Source organism: Culex pipiens, chromosome 1 (genome assembly GCF_016801865.2).
Source record: "Culex pipiens pallens isolate TS chromosome 1, TS_CPP_V2, whole genome shotgun sequence".
NCBI classification, from domain to species: Eukaryota; Metazoa; Arthropoda; class Insecta; order Diptera; family Culicidae; genus Culex; species Culex pipiens.
In genome coordinates, this window is record NC_068937.1 from 19,143,115 (window position 1) to 19,160,290 (window position 17,176).

Genomic DNA, 17,176 nt, shown 5'->3' on the forward strand with positions numbered 1-17,176 from the left:
AAATGTCCATAATAAACCCTACTTTTTTTAATCTAAAATAACCCTTCAAATGGATTTTACTTGCATGTAAATTTTGAAAAAATTAAAAAGAATCTCAATTGCAAATTTGATTTTGACATAAAAAAATATGTTAAATGTATTTCCATTATTTCTAAAAAGTATGATTAATTTTCCTCAAAAAATTATGGGGCCAGAAAAAGTTATTTTGAAATTTTATAATTTCATTGAAAAAAGTTTACAACATAAAATATTTTGAAAAAGTTTATTTATGTGTTTTTTTTTCAATCAAATATGGCGCTTTAAAAAAATCTTTTCGATTCCCGCAAGAAAAATCTTTTTTATCTCAAAATTTCTTGAAATTTATTTTTTGCGTGGACTCCTGTTCATGCTCAGTACAGGCTTGTATCTTGGTATACAGAATTGTTTGTTACTTTTTTTATTATTGACTCTGAGTTAGGCCATGACTCTTTTTACTTGGAAGACGATATTCGAAGAGAAACGACAACTGGTAGTATCCTTACTACCAACTACCCTCGATAAAGCAAATGGCCTATCAAACACTGCTCAGCGATGTTCACCAAGAAGAGAGCGACAATAACGACGGTAGCAAGAAGGTTAAGAGAGCGAAAAGAAGAACTAGATTAGAGGCGTGGTTGTGCGATCAAATCTACAGCTGAACACTACTTTGGTGTCTTGGGACAACTAGAATCCCAAGGATCACGGTGGCTTAAGGGTAGAGTACCCCGCTAGAGACGTGGGTGGTACGGGTTCGAATCCCGTCTGTGATCTGGTGATTTTTTTTCGCTTCTTAACCACTTGATACTACCAGTTGTCGTTTCTCTTCGAATATCGTCTTCCAAGTAAAAAGAGTCATGGCCTAACTCAGGGTCAATAATAAAAAAGTAACAAACAATTCTGTATACCAAGATACAAGCCTGTACTGAGCAGGAACAGGAGTCCACGCTTTGAGAGGGCTCATGAGTAGCAATCTTTATTTTTTGCTTTTCTTAAAATTAAGAAAATGTTTTAATTATGTAATATTTTTACCAGGGCTGCGGAGTCGGGTCATATTTCAAACGACTCCGACTCCGACTCCGGCTTTCTCAGATTAGCCGACTCCGACTCCGACTCCGGCTCCGGCTTTCAACAAATGGTTGGCTCCGACTCCGACTCCGACTCCGGCCTACCAACTCTAGCCGACTCCGACTCCAACTCCGACTCCAGCTTTCAACAAATGGTTGGCTCCGACTCCGACTCCGACTCCACGTATTTTTAAATGTTTGAAAAGTTAGTTAACTATTATTAGTTAATTATTTTAAAACATTGATAAATAGGATTATTTAAATATTCTCTAAGCGTCATGTTGTCTCAAGAAAAAAAAAGTAAAGTAAAGTAAATAAACGGAAAAAAGTTTCTAGGTTACATGTTTTATACGTCATGGAAACAGACATCAAAAAATATCTTCAGTTTTAGAGGCATTTTGATAGGTACAGTTTTGTAAATAAATTTGGATTTATTTGCTTAACCTCAAATTTGAAAATATTTTTTTCAAAGCTAATAAATTTAAATAAAAAAAATTGTTAAAATTGTTATTTTTGAATGATTCATTGGATCTATTGGACATTACAATTCAATTTGCTCACTTTCAGGCTGACATTTATAAGAAGCACAGTGACAGGCACCTTGTTTTTAAAATGACAATTTCAAACGAAACATTTTTTTTTGTTTTTTTTTTTAAACGTACATGGACATCACACCATGACTGGTGGAGATTATTATTGCAAATCAATGTATAAAAACAAATATCGGTGACATGAAAAATATTTTAATTTATTATAATTTAAAAATTTTATATACTTTAAAAAGGAGGCGCACGATACTTCGTGAATCTTCACCTAAAACGAAGCTTTATGAATGATCTTGCGCCTCCATCAAAATATATGAAAAAACTTAAAATATTATAAAAAACAAATATCCACAAGTAAAATATTTTCTAGGTCTCAAGTATTCCATTTTTTAAAGTACATTGATTTGCAATGTTAATCACCTTCCGTTATATTGGCGTGGGATATACAGTATGAGGAAATTCGTACCAGTTGATAATTTGATGATTTTGTTTTTTTTTTATAATATTTGAAAAATAAATTAAAATCCTATATTTTGTTCTATACATTTTTTTATTAGTTCATTTTTGTACTGAATTCTTGAGATTTGTTCAACGGTAATTTTAGTTTACCTAAAATCAACATCAATATTAACAATCAATGATTAGTTCAAAATTAGTTGCAACTTCTTTTGATAATTTTTGTTAGTTTCAATTATTTTAAATGCAAAACATTGATTTTCTTGTACTCAGTTATAAACAAAATGCGCATGATGAGTTCCAAGTAAGAGATTGTTATTATCGTTGATGATTTGTAACAAAAGTTAAACTGTCAGTGACTCTTTTTCGATTTCCAAAAACAGTGATTACTATTTTCAATCTTTTTATGTACCTCGTAATTTTTTTTTCCTAAAAATTGATTTAACTCCAGAAAAATGATAAAAACTCCAAGACATTCGCTATCGGGGTAAAAGATGACTGTGTGTGTACTTTTTCAGAAAGAACTGGATGAAATTTGGTCAAATTTGAATTGAAAAGGCACATAAATATAGGCAAAAGGAAGCAGTCAAGAATCAATTCGATATGTCTGACTACATAACCAATATTTTGTTATAATTTTTTTAAATTATGATACTACATACTTGGGTAAGAGGTTATCATTTAGTGATTATAGTGTAATAACACAATTAGAGCTTTCCAATCACAATAAAAAGCTTCAGAAACATAATGACATCTGATTAATCAATTAAAAATATAAGATGTTTTGTAAATTAAGCTGTTATATAGGATAACTGAACAATAAAAAAAAACATATTTTTTGTTGAATTTAAGATAACTCCGACTCCGACTCCGACTCCGGGTTATCAGAAATCTTCGGCTCCGACTCCGACTCCAGCTCTTAAAATCTAGCCGACTCCAGCTCCGACTCCGACTCCAGCTGCTCGAGTTTTGACGACTCCGACTCCGACTCCGACTCCAGGTCCCCAAAAAGACCCGACTCCACCGACTCCGGCTCCGACTCCGACTCCGACTCCACAGCCCTGATTTTTACTGTTATGAAATTTGTTATTTTTTTTCTTTTCTCATAATATGAGGAGTTCCTTAAAAAGTTTTATGCGAAAAAGTCAAAATGCAAACAAGATTCAGTAAATTTTATATTTTTTGTTCTTATTTGTCTAAAATTTCTGTGGTTTTTTTAGTAAATAATTTTTTTGTATCATTTCTGTGAGTTTCTCTTGTTTCAGTAATCTTTTTGTGAGTTTTTCCAGCCATTCAAACATGACCAGTTCCTCAAAATTGATCCATAAGAAAAAATTTAAATTTTGTTTCTGTAAAAAAAAACTTGTAAGTTATTTCTATCTTTTAAAAAAAATTAATGATTTTTTTTTTCAAATTATTATTCAGCCTGTTTTTACTTTCTCTAAAACATGATTTTTTTAATAGATTTTATTTTCTAACAGCCACAGTCAAAATTTAAATTTCAAGCAAATCTATTGTTTTCTAGTAATGTTGTAGAGCGTTTTCCATACCGTTAAAATGGAATGACTTTGATAGCCTTTGATAAGTTTGAGATTTTTCCGCAAAATGAAGAGTACAAATTAAATACGTTCGAAATTATAAGGAATCATTCTGACCTTGGTAGAGAAGTGTTAAAAGTACTTCACGAAGAATTTTTTATTAAATTTTGGAAAGTTTAAATAGTTAGTTAACCATAATCATAATATATCATAATTTTGATAATCTAATCAATTATATATAAACCAAACAATACATTTAATTGAACAAAATCATATTGATTTTGTTCATTTATTATTTTTTCAGAGCATTTTCAAATAATAGTTCCAAAAATTTAAGAAAATGTATACTTCCGCTTAAATTTCGGGAATTCCCGGGAAATTTACAAATTTCCCGGGAAACGGGAAATATTTTTTTTCGGGAAATCCCGGGAATTCCCGGGAATTTTTTTCCCGGGACGGGAAATTGGACGCTCTACTTGGAGGGAACGTTCATCTGTCGATAGTCAACAGAAATCCCAAGTTTGGTGCTGATTGGACCTTTCCTCTATTTTTAGCTCCGTCCTCTTTTTTGACTATTTTCAAAAAACTTTTTTTTCCTTCAATCATAACTTTGCAAATACTTAAGCAAAAGACTTTCTACAGGTTGCATTTTATAGAAAATTGCCCAAGGAATTCGATAAAAATAAAATTTCAACCCTTAAATGCCCACTTATATTATATTTTAAAGTTTTAAGTATTAAAGTTCAGTTTTGACCAATTCCTTATATTTTTATTTGTTTTATTTTATCACCATCGTGTTCCCCGGACAATTTTACATAATAATCAATGTAGACCTCAAACTAAAATGAACTATTGGCGAGATACAGCGATTTTACTGAAAAAAGTTTGATTTTGTGCTGCACTCTGTCCTATGAATTCAAATCCGAAATAAATTTCTCACATACAAAAACCGAACTATGCGGAATTCGTCCCTTTTTGTTGAAAATTACACCATGTACTTCCGAGTGCTGCGCAAAATCAAACTTTTTTCAGTAAAATCGCTGTATCTCGCCAATACTTCATTTTAGTTTGAGGTCTACATTGATTATTATTATATAAGGAATTGGTCAAAACTTAATTTTAATACATTAAACGTTAAAACATAATATAAGTGAGCATTTAAGGGTTAACATTTTATTTTAATCGAATTCCTTGGACAATTTTCTATAAAATGCAACCTGTAGAAAGTCTTTTGTTCAAATAGTTGCAAAGTTATGATTAAAAGAAAAAAAAGTTTTTTTAGAAAATCGTCAAAAAAGAGGGCGATGAATTTGATTAGGTTCACATTTCGATCTGATTGTATAAAAAGAATACGAGGAAGATAAAATGTCTTTTAAAAACTCTCACTATCCCCAAATATCTCTCCAAACCCAGTTCCCAAAATCCCGTCCAAGACCACACATCAACCACATCCGCGCTGGGTGTCGGAGAACCGAATCTGCTATACACTTCACCACTTCGGCTGAGGTCAAGCCGACCACCATCATGTCAACGTGGTCCTGACCCTACATCTCCTACCCCTTCAGGAAAAATCCCCCTGCTTTCAATAAGCATCATCATAACGCCTTTTTCTCCCGTCCAAACCTCCTTCAAACCGACGGGGCTGATGGCTGCCAAAACTAGTTGCCAAAACTGGTGCAGCTGGCGTGTGTGTGTGTGTGCGGTTGTTTTCATTTCATCGCGTCCGTTCGTTTTACCTCACTGACCCCCCCTCAAGCGTGGTTTTTCCGAGGTTTTTCGCCCCCACCCCCCTAGGATGATGGTTAGAGAGCATATCCGTCTTCTTTTGTGTGATGGAAACAACTCAAAGGTTGAACTTTTGCGCCCTCCCGAGAGGTTGGCGGCTGACTGATGTTATGAGAACATCCTCTTCCACATGACCCTGCTGCCTGCCGCTCACCCAAAAGATCCTCGTGTCCGGATCACAAGAGATGATATCACAGATCTGATGAAGCATCTCCTCCCGGGCAGTCAGCAGTGGGAAAATCTCGATTGAAAGCTGTTAAAAACAACGCCCTCTGGCGGACAAAAGAGGAGCAGCTTCGGATGCATACATTTAGGGGCAATGAGAGCGGAGGAATATTTTACACAGAGATTATTCCTCGTTCCGTTTGGACGAGCACGAGGTGAAATGTATAGAGACGAGTATGCAATTCATAGCATTGTGATGATGCTTGACGTTCTGGAGAACACACTTCGGGGGGGTGCATAGATTACTCAGGTAATGGCCCTTCTAAATTGCTGGAAGCACCTGGAAGAGAGAATGGTGCACACAGGTGGGAGGAAAGTTTGCGAAATTCTTTCCAATGGTTTGAGGGGAAAGTTCCAATCGGTTGCTTGATTGTACTGTGCCTGAAGGGCTGTGGGATTACCTTTGAAGATTACAAGTTGGATGAACTGGAATAATGCAATTTCTTTCAACAATTAAAAATCAAATTAATTCGTGAGTTCTATTTGAGAAAAAGATAAGACTAAACATAAACCTTCTTAATAAAAAGCATAACTGAGTTCCAATACGAAGCAAAACGATATAATAGCTCCTCTGATTTAAAGAATTTGTGGAAATTTCAAATTCAACACTCTTTAAGGCTCTGCGATCCGGTGAAATCGCAAAAAAATGTTTTCAACCAATTTTTGATCTTTAAAAAGCATTGGAAAAAAGAATTCTTAAATTTTTAAAAAAATTTGACTTGTTTTATGTGACTTTGCCAATGTTTTTAAAAATGTCATATTGTAGGGGTCAAATTTGGCTGTGTTTTTTACTAACATTTCCTATATTTTAAAATGTGGAAAACAAGCAAAAAAAAAAGAAAAAAGTGACTGTAAAAACATGAAAAAATTAAAAAGGCAAATTGTACTGATAGGAGATGGTAGAATAGGCTAAATACTATCAAAAACAAAGATTAACTAAACAAGATAAAAGCAAATTAAAATACTAAACATAAAACAAGAAAAACATGAAACAAGAGAAGTCAAGTTTTTCGTAAAACAAAAGTTGCTCAAAATGACCTCCTTAGGGGTTACATACATGTAGAAAATCAAAAATTTCATATTTCAGAAAATTTAATAAATCCACTTAAGAGATGATTTTCAATCACTTCTGAAAGTTTCATGAAGATATTTCATGATCAAACTGAGTAAGAGACGATTTAAGTTCAAAAATTTGCCATACGCAAAGCGAACTGTCGAACTTTGTGAGCGTTTTTCTCTGAACACCGAGTTGATTTACGGGTGCCACGATATCTCGAGATGGGATAGACCAAATTGGCTGAAATTTGGGGTGAAGATTCCCAAGACATATCCCGTGTGCATGACGAAGCTCGATTTTGAAATGTTGCTTTTTAAAAAAATACCAAAAATCAAAAACTGGCGATTTTTTATATGAAAAACATAAAAATATTTTTATCTTTTTTTTTAACAAACTTTTTGAAAATCGGACTTCGTCATGCACACAGGACCTGTTTAACGAGGCTTCACCAAAATTTTGAACCGATTTGGTCAAAGCAGTGTGGAGATATCGTGGCACCCGTTTTTTGAAACTGCTAACTTAAAATGGCTATATCTTGGCAATGATATAACCAAATGTCTTCAAATTTATTTTGATAATAGTTGAATATATATATTTTAATGCCCTTAAAACAGATTTTGAAAAAGTTCACGTGTGTGTCCAAACCAACCTCTTACATTTTTGTCGATTTACATGTATGTAACCCCTTAACACGAGAAAATCAAAAAAATTCGAAAAAAAAATTTCGGGCGGTAGAGGGTTAATTTAAATTTAGACAAAAATTTATTCGGAATTATTAATTGAAATAAAATTTAAAACATAAAAAATACTGAGAATGCGATAGGTTTTTTGAATGCTGAAGGTTGTTTTAAAACTAAATAAAAACACAACCAAATTAAATAAAATCACATGAAAACTACACTAACAGTGATTGGTATAATTTTACAAGATTTTTTTTGAGTTTCATTCAGATTCGTAAGGAAACCTTTTTTTTATTTAAGTATAAAAAAACGATTATTAAAAGTGTGATAAAAAATATTTGGTAAATGTGTGACCTTTCGCCATTATTTTAATGTATTTATTGAACTAAACAATGACTAAAGTCATAAAGTATGTTAAAGAAAACGTTTTTTTTATAATTCTATTTTTTCAATTTACTTCCCGTTTTGTTAGCTTGAAAATAATATAGAAAAAAATTATTTGAATAATTCATTCCATTTTAATATTTAGCAATTTCATATCATTATATGCTTTTTAATAAACTTAAATCCAAACAAAAACATTATGTATTTAATAATGAATTAGACTATTTCAAATAAATCATTCATAAACATTTTTTTATGAATAAAAAATACAAAATCAAGTTCTAGTCAAGAGAATATTTAAAAAAAAACTTCCAAAAACATTTGAATCGTTTTTTCACTATCCAACGAAAGGGGCCGTTCATAAACTACGTGAAATTTTAAACGCAAATAGTAAAATATTTTACAGAAAATTGAAAAAAAGAGTTTTAGAATGAATTTCTAAGTAAGATCTGACAAAAAATATTTTTGCAGCGATAAAGAAATTGCCGTTCTATAAGTATTTTTTCTAGCTAAATTTTTTTTTTGAATTTTCAATGAAATTTGATTTTTTTTTTCCGAAAAAATATTTATTTTGCCGATTTTGAAGAAAATCTTTGAAATATATTTGCAACAGTCGAGAAAAAGAAAATTTTAAAAAAGTTTTTGACTGAAATAACAAGAAAAGATATTTCAATTGCATTATATCAAACATAATATAAAACCAAACCAATGTTAAAATATGAAACATTCGTGAAATTGTCTGATCTTTTCGAAAACAATATTTTCATATTTTTATTTAAATCAAGACTAACATTTCAAAAGGGCCAAATATTAATTATTACGTTCTTTTGAAATGTTAGTCTTGATTTAAGAAAATGAAAATATTGTTTTTGAAAAGATCAGAAAATTTCACGAATGTTCCATATTTTAACATTGAAAATCGGACCATTCGTTGCTGAGATATCGATACTAGAAAATGGTGGGTTGTTTGATTGAGACTTAGATAACATCAATTTTCCTGTTTTTAAACTTTTGCATGGCAATATATAAAGAATTTTCTCATCTTTTCAAAAATATTTTTTTCAAAGGTGGGCAAACATGTGCACTAATTTAAAAAAATGAAAAACTGCGTCTATTTTCAAAATAGTTACCTAAAACTCGCATTAACTTGAAAACGTTGCACTTTATCAAAATTTCACTGAAGAATTTTTTGCTAGCAAATTTGATTGTACATCGAAAAATAAAGTTAAAAAAATTTTGCGACCAATATTTCGATTTTTTTAAAACCAGTATTGATTCAAAAATTTATAACTCAGTCAAGATGTTTATGCCTGTTCGGGAAATTTCTGAAAAATTGCCATTGATGTCCCCTAAAACATATAAGAAAATTAAAAAAAAATAGTGTTTTTTTGCATATCAAGTTTAAGTGACAAAAAGTGAAATTAAAAATCAAATTTTTTTTATTTTACCCTGTATCATATTTTTCCAGTGTAGTCCTTATCCAGTCCTACAACTTTGCTGAAGATACCAAATCTATCAAAAAATTCCGTCAAAAGATACAGATTTTTGAATCTTCATATATCAGTTTTGTATGGACAGCTGCCAAATTTGTATGGAAAATTATATGGACATACTAATGATGCAAAATGGCTCCTTTGGGCATACCGAAGGCACCAAAAAAGTTTCAGCCGGATTAAAAAATACAAATAAAAAAAAACGATTTCGTAGAGAATTGCTGCAAACAAACAAAAAATAATAATCTTGAATATTAAAAAAATATACTAAAATTTCACAAAGAAATAAATAACATTTACACAATAAATTGAAGAAATAATGAAAATATGAATTTTCTTTTTTTTATTCAAAACTGTGGGCTGGATACGTAAATTTCACCGAAAGGAATTAAAAAAAATAAAGTCAAAAATAGAGTTTTAGTCCAAGATTTTTTTGCTCTCTGATTTTCGAAACATTTTTAAGATGGCTGCGAAATTTCGAAAAAAAATAAAATACAGTATAGAAAGATAAGCTTTATGTATTAAGATATTATATCTAACTATTAAATAAATTTGAATTTAAAAAAGAGGTTAACCCGCATAAAAAAATCCTAATTGTGTCACAAAATCTTTAAATAAAAATAAAAGGGGGACATTCATAAACCATGTGCTCACTTTTATTCGTTAATTTAACTAAAAAGAACTCAAAATAAAAAGTTTCACGCTCAAACTGGCAGTCCTGGGTTCGATCCCAGCCCCGGTTGCCCTACGATTTTTTGACCGCGCTGCATCAAAAACTACCAGGCGAGCATGCCAGGCGGAGGCTATTTACATGGCGCACGAGAATTTCAAGGATGTGTGGGTGCCTGCGGCAAAGCAGATTCCGATCTGTAACTGCCAATATCGATAAAATTTGTGCAATTAGTGCGCATTATTTTGATTTTTGAGGTTGGAATTATTAGATGATTAATGCGCGTGACAGAGAGTTGAACTAAATTTGGTTCAGATATTGCAGATTTTTCATAGAAAATACGTTATTTTTGAACGACCCCAATTATAACAACATTTTTTGACATTTGTCTGTCGAATCAAAAAAAACTCTAGAACTCTACAACAACAGTAACAAATACCAATTGTTTTCTGTTTACAAAAAAAAGTAATTGTCAGAAGTGGGATTCGAACCCACGCCTACAGAGTAGACTACGACCTGAACGTAGCGCCTTAGACCGCTCGGCCATCCTGACTCTTGCAAACCAGGCGGTCTAGTTCTCGCCTGCGTCTGTTCCCCCCTAACAAGCCCGGCTAATTCATACCAATCAACGCCTTTATACTTGGCTCGTTATCGCGCGCCTCTGTTGACGTTTCGACGCGTCCTTCATCAGGGTTCACCGAGCACATGATCGATTCCAGCTATCGTGACGAACTTACCTGAAATGAAACGGAGAGAGGAGAGGAGAGGGGGTAAAATAAATTGAATAAATCACCAGCTAATAACAGAAACGTGTTTTTCATTGGAAAAGTTTTTGCCGTTTTCCTTGGCGGCGAGAAAAACAAGCTTTTTTTTCTCTTCGCGCTTTTCCAATGCAAACAAATTTTCCGCCCGCGTTGCTGCTGCCACTCTAAGAATTGAACGGACGGGCTGACCCCTGCCCGACGCTTGAGATTTTTCCGGACTTTTCCTCCAATAATAAGGAGAAAAACTTGAGTTTCTTTTTTTTTGCGCTCGCGCGCTTCAACAGGTTTTCATCAAAAGGACGGACGCTGCATGGAAATTCAATCAGAATTGCTTTAGTTTTTCTGTTTTTTTCCAGTTGGACATGTTTGCTCAACGTGAAGCGCGACTTTTCTCCAATAAGAAAAAAAAATAAGGATGGTGCATCGAATGCAACCCGGGAAAGAAGTTGGCGCTTTGATTGGCGTTGCTGACTCTGGAGGGGGGGAAAACAGTCGGAAAGTTAGCAAATCTGCTGGGAATCTTGTTTGATCTTTGAGGGTTTGGCGAAACCGTCTTGAGAGGGGAGAGAGCCAATGGACCGAAGACGACGTGAATGTTTAATTTTAGACTTTTAGCGTTTGTGGTCTTTAATGGTGGGATTTTGCTTTTCTAATACGATTCTTAGGACATTGTGATTTTATTGCAAATTTGACACACATTCTAAAGTTGTTTATCATAAATTGTGAATTGGATTTGATTTTATCACGGTGAAATTGATAAAAAAAATAATTCAACTTAATTCGTCTCTCCAAATTTTTAAATAGTTAAATCGGGTCAAAACTAGTAAACTTTCATCAGCGAAAAAAAAATTTACGCAATATTTTATTACGGTCCAGACTCAATAACCCGAAGTTTCGATTATCCGAAGTTCGATTATCCGAAAGTTTGTATGAGACTTCGGATAATCGAAACACGAACAAAAAAAATTTATCGTATTTTTTTAATTTTCTTGCTTTTTACATCAAATTCGAGTTCTGCGACCTCATTTTGATGAAACTTTAATGATTTATTGCCTTAAAAATTACCAAATGCATTTTTTCAGTATTTCGTAACCGCCATTTTTGCCGCCATCTTGAATTTTAAAATTCTAATATTTTTTTCGTAATTCGATTATCCAAAGTGAAATTTTTCTGAGGCCTTTGGATAATCGAGTCTGGATTGTACTTCCACATCATTCATGGAATCAATCTCAGACATTTATTTTTGTGTTGACCCCGAAAAAGTTCTCAATCTTTTGAAAAATAAGTTTTTTTCACAATCCATTCATCAAAAAAACAACTGTAATTGTCTCAAGAGTCACGACTCACGAGACTAAAACTAAAACTAAGCGTAAAAAAAAATGATGCTGGAGTGTTTAAAACCATGTAATATCATGTAAAACCATGTAAAAGAAGATCATGTAATATTACCTTTTATTCGATGTCATTTTTATTTTAACTAAATTTAGGTGGAAAAGAGCACATTTCAATACGAAATGATCTAAATTTTCTAAATATTACATTTTTTTAGGCACAAAATGTGACCACATTCCAGATGTAATATCAATATGATTTACAATAAAATTACATTTAAAAAGACAAAAATCACCTCACCGATGTAATTATCGTTAAATTTGATGAAAAAAAGTTTTTTTACACAAGAAATGTTTTATTTTGCAACTTTATGGATTTTTTTTTATTTTTACATCTAAATTTAGGTAATATTACATTAAAAAGTATAATTTATACCTAAATTTTTCGATTCGCCGCTTTTCAACTTTAACTATAATGTGTAGTTATCAATTTTCGTAAATTTAAAGCTTATCTTTTCGGCAGCATTTTTTAATAATAAAACATAATGATAATAACACATACATAACAATCAATGTAATATTACATCGGGAAATGTATACAAAAACAAAATCATGGTCATATCACATCTGAGAATGGGTACATTTATGTCAGAAAAATGTGTTATTTTATCTCTGGAAATGTGTAATTTTTCCACCTTTCTGGTGTAAAGTCACTTTTTCAGCCTGAATTGACGTAAAACTACACAGAAAAAAATGATGGTAATATTCATCAGGAAATGATGACAGATATTGTGGCAAAAAATTATATATTTTACCTCTGAAAATGATGAATTTTCATCAGTTTTTGATGAGTATTCATCAGGTCCACATTTTTACACATTTTTCTAGTAATATTACACAAAAAAGAGGTATTATTCAACCAACCAAAATTGTTGTACCATGATTTTTTTTTATAATTATACCGTTTAATGTACAAATGTCCACAAAAAGATGAGATAAAATTAAATACATGAAAGATAGGTAATATAACATCATCAAATTTTGAACCAACCAGAATCAAACATTTTTCTCTGTGGATTTGTAACCAAATATGCAGAAAAAAGCAATGTAAAATTTAGTCAAAATAGGCTATTTTTCAACTTTAAAGCATTTGTGTGTCTTAAATAAAAATTGACATTAATTCTAAAACTTTGAAAAAATCTCCTTTTATTTTTATCAAGAGCATTTTTTTAATGTTTAACATGAAAACCTGCAAAATTACTGGTTAACATATCTTTGCTTTTTTAAATAATTTTATATTTCTTAAATTTGCTGATGAAATATTATTATTATTATTTTTGCTAAATATGAAACAAAGTTTTATACTTAATTTATGATCGTTGTTTACATGAAAACAATTTTAAATCATTGAAAATTATGTAAAATGTAAGAAATATAATAAAAACTCTTTTTTTTTTTATTTAATAAGCATAAAAAGAAATTCCTGATCAAATTAACAACTGTCAGATCGCAATGCGAAAAATTTCCGTCAAAATGTTAAAAATATGATATATCCAGTTAATTTTAATAAATTGAAAGAGACCCAATTCTTTTATTTTTTTAATCAAACAAGGTATTTGAAACTTCATTTTTAAATAAAATGACAAAAAAACATGTTTTATTTTCATTTATTAAATTTTTCAACCATTTTAAATTTAAAGTTAGTTGGCATGAAATTGTTTCTACATTGCACTGTTTGAATCACGAGAAAAGCATTTTTTTTGGCAGATACCAGATTTGGTCCCAATTACATCAAATTTGCTGCTCGTCGCTCCAATGTACAAATTAGTTTGCAAAGCATTTGGAAGAAATTTGGCAGCTCACTTACTGATCAATTTGGTTTTAAGCTAACATTAGGTGCCCAATGAAAAAATACGGTTTCTCCCTATTGCCTATTTTTTTATATATTAATGATTACAATTTCAATTGATTCCGTGTCTGCTACTTGTTTTATGCTTAATAAATTAACTGATTTGAAATGAAGATCCTAGATCAAAAATAAGGTTTAAAAATAATTAAAAAAAATGGTCAAAATTACATATTTTTTCAAAAATATTTGGGATTAAATTATGAAATTTTAAAAATTTATAGAAAGTACTAAATGTAAAAATAAATTTGATAACATTTAATTTGGAATCGAAGCATATTTCACAAAAATTTACAACCATTAAAAAAACAAAAAGCCTGTTTTAATGGCGATTTGGGTTTGCGTTTTTCTGATACTTTTCAATAATTTCGTTGCCAGCCAGCGATTCTTGGATTGGTTGTGCCGAACCAACCGAAGACACCGAACTAATGAGACATTAATATTTTTGAATATTTTCATAGTAACTAAACAGCCAACAGCAAAATTAGTTAAACTGGAAGTTAAATTAACTTAATTTATTTTTTACTTAAGGCCAGCAAATATTTTTCAAAGTTTTTGACCGTCGGCTCTGGCCGGGGTTGATGGGGGGGGGGGGCAAAAAATAAAAAAATATAAAATTTGAATAACAAGCCATAGTCTCAACATTTAAATGCTAAAAGTGTTTTGAAATGCATTTTATACTAGTTCAATTGTTCTGCAATCAAAAGTTTTCAAAAAAAAAAAATGATTTGACGAAAACAAAAATTTTAGCGTTTTTTTTTAAATACTAAACATCGATTTTTTAAAAATTCAAAAGATTTTTTAAATAAGCCCAAACAAGGTAAAAATAATTTTAATCACAGGGTAATGCATTTTTAATTTACTCCAGCTGATAGCAGTTAAATTTCCATTGAAATTTTGAAGTTTTTTGAAAACATTTTTTTGCCCGGTACGGTACTTTTTATTTAATAAACCAGTTTTATTCGACTTTTTTGTAAAACGAAATTCCCCCAAAATATATTTATTATTTAAATATCATCCAAAATTGATTTCCAGCTGGATTTGCAGATTTTATTTAGATACATTCTAAAATTGTATGAACATTTAATAATTTCCATCTATTTTGATGATTATTTGCAAATAAATCTCAAATTTAGCTTGTTGCGATTGAATTACAATTTAATAAAAAAATAGTAAAATCAGTTCATGAGTAACAGGATTTAAGTTACATTGATTCAGAGGTTTATCAAATTAACCTTTGAACATTCATTTTAAATTTTCCTGTTTTCTGTTCAGATAATTCAATTTAATTTCAACAGCTCAATTTCGATCCAGTGACATCAATTCTTCATCCGAAAACTGTCGACTTTTCTCCCTCTAATTTTCCACTTAATTAAACTCACATTAAACGAGGCAAATTCACATTTGGGCAGCATCTTCAATCGAGCAATCGGTAATTACAGAGTGCATATTATTTCCGCTGCCATCTTCTTAAGGCACCACTCGCACAATCCCGCAATTATCATCATCATCAATAAATTCAATTCACTCGACCAGAAGGTGCTAATATCGTTTAATTAGCAATTAATTAAGCTCGAGGAGAGCGGGGGGGGGGGGGGTATTGGAATGGAGAAGAAGAAGCGAAAAAATAACAGCCCCACTTCAAGAAGCAAACCAGATTCAATTTTCCCGATCAGCGACCAAAACTAAACGGCCGAACGACGATTCAACGATTAATTTTAATGGGAAACTCCCGGCTATTTTCCGGGCAACCCCCCTCCTCTCCGTAGTATGATGTATGATTAGAAGATTATTGTTGTTGGTAATTATTATGATTATAAGTGCGACGTGGGTGTGTGTGTGTGTGTGTGTGTGTGTGTGTGTGTCCGGGAATCGCCGGCGTATTCCGCAAATAATAACAATTACTAATTAGTGTCGAACTCAACTGGCAACCGTGCCGAGCAGTGAAATTCTGGAATAATTTGCTTCTTAGCTGATGGTTTGGGGGTATAATGGACCTTCAATTTAAAAAAATCACCGAAAAAATATTATAACAACAAATTTTGAAAAATTTCATAAAATTAAAAGAAGTTCATTTGACCCCAACTAGCCCTTTCTTCCCAGCGACGAGCGCGGCGTTCCGCCCAAATGTTGACAGTCGACGGCGGGACCAACAATATGAATGTTTGAAGGTACATTTCAAAGAGCTTCTGCTGTAGAACTGCGATTTGAGAGACAGAGTTGGATTAATTTTTATGTTTCCAGATTATTTGAGAGCAAATTTGAAAATTTGAATAAATTTAAGAAATTGATCTACTTAGGTAATCATACAAAAAATACTTTAATTCTAAATTAAAGGATTTATGATTTCTACAGAACCACTCCCAAGTCCGGCCCCTCGCGAAATCAACGCTAAGAAACGGTTTGTCATTATTATTATTATTCTGTCCCGACAACCAACGGCGAACCTCCAACTCTATAGCATTTAGTAGATTAGTACTAAATGTATAAACTTAGCGCATGCGCATGCAAATGATAATCACACAGAGAGGAGAGACGGTCCCGCGCTCCGGGTGTCGTACCGTTTAACATTTCAGCAATCCGCGTAATTTCCAGGCTGGGAAAACGAATTTCCAGAAAAAAAATCATCAAAACAATCTCGAACCAAAAATCACACGAACACACAGTGAAAAAAAGAATCGCGGTGGGCTCGTCCGGGATTTGAACCCGGGACCTCTCGCACCCTAAGCGAAAATCATACCCCTAGACCAACGAGCCCGTTGAGAGAGGGCCGCCGTCGGAACCGGGCTGGACATGCGCGGGAGAGCGCGAGAGTGAGTGAGCGAGTGGCGCAGCCGACTTTCTCGCTTTTTTTTTATTACGAGTGAAGAAGTTTGAGAGCGTGTGTGGTTGGGTTGTGGTTGGTTGTTGTGCCAATGTTTAGTTGTTTATGTTTTGTTCAATTTGTTTATTGAACAATGAAATAAAAAAAAACAAAAATTGTCATATTTACATTGATACAAAATATTTCAAAAAATAATACAAGATAAGGGGGGGGGGGGGGGGGGAATTGAGTTCTTGAGAATAAGCCGAGGGAGGTAGGAATGAAAAAGGTTGAGAACTACTGATGCACGCATACATCATCATCCAGGTAAGTGTATATCGTGTCCGTCCAACATAATAGACGAAGATGTTACCTGCTACCGTCAGATCGTCGGTAGTTTATTATTGATAGGTAGTTTATTATGCAGACCAATATATGTAACTCAGAAATGAATAAA

At 32.2% G+C, this 17,176-nt stretch overlaps 2 protein-coding genes and 2 non-coding genes across 4 annotated transcripts in view; all 4 read right to left on the bottom strand.

Moving 5' to 3' along the window:
• The window catches only part of LOC120415614 (uncharacterized), a 349,245-nt gene that overhangs the window by 126,678 nt on the left and 205,391 nt on the right, over window positions 1–17,176 (bottom strand). The gene's annotated exons all lie outside the window — the stretch shown is intronic.
• LOC120415618 (uncharacterized) overlaps window positions 1–17,176 on the bottom strand; it is a 296,505-nt gene that overhangs the window by 119,898 nt on the left and 159,431 nt on the right. The gene's annotated exons all lie outside the window — the stretch shown is intronic.
• Window positions 10,386–10,468, bottom strand: Trnal-cag (transfer RNA leucine (anticodon CAG)). The gene has a single exon. It is a non-coding gene; the product is annotated as a tRNA-Leu (tRNA).
• Window positions 16,602–16,673, bottom strand: Trnap-agg (transfer RNA proline (anticodon AGG)). The gene has a single exon. It is a non-coding gene; the product is annotated as a tRNA-Pro (tRNA).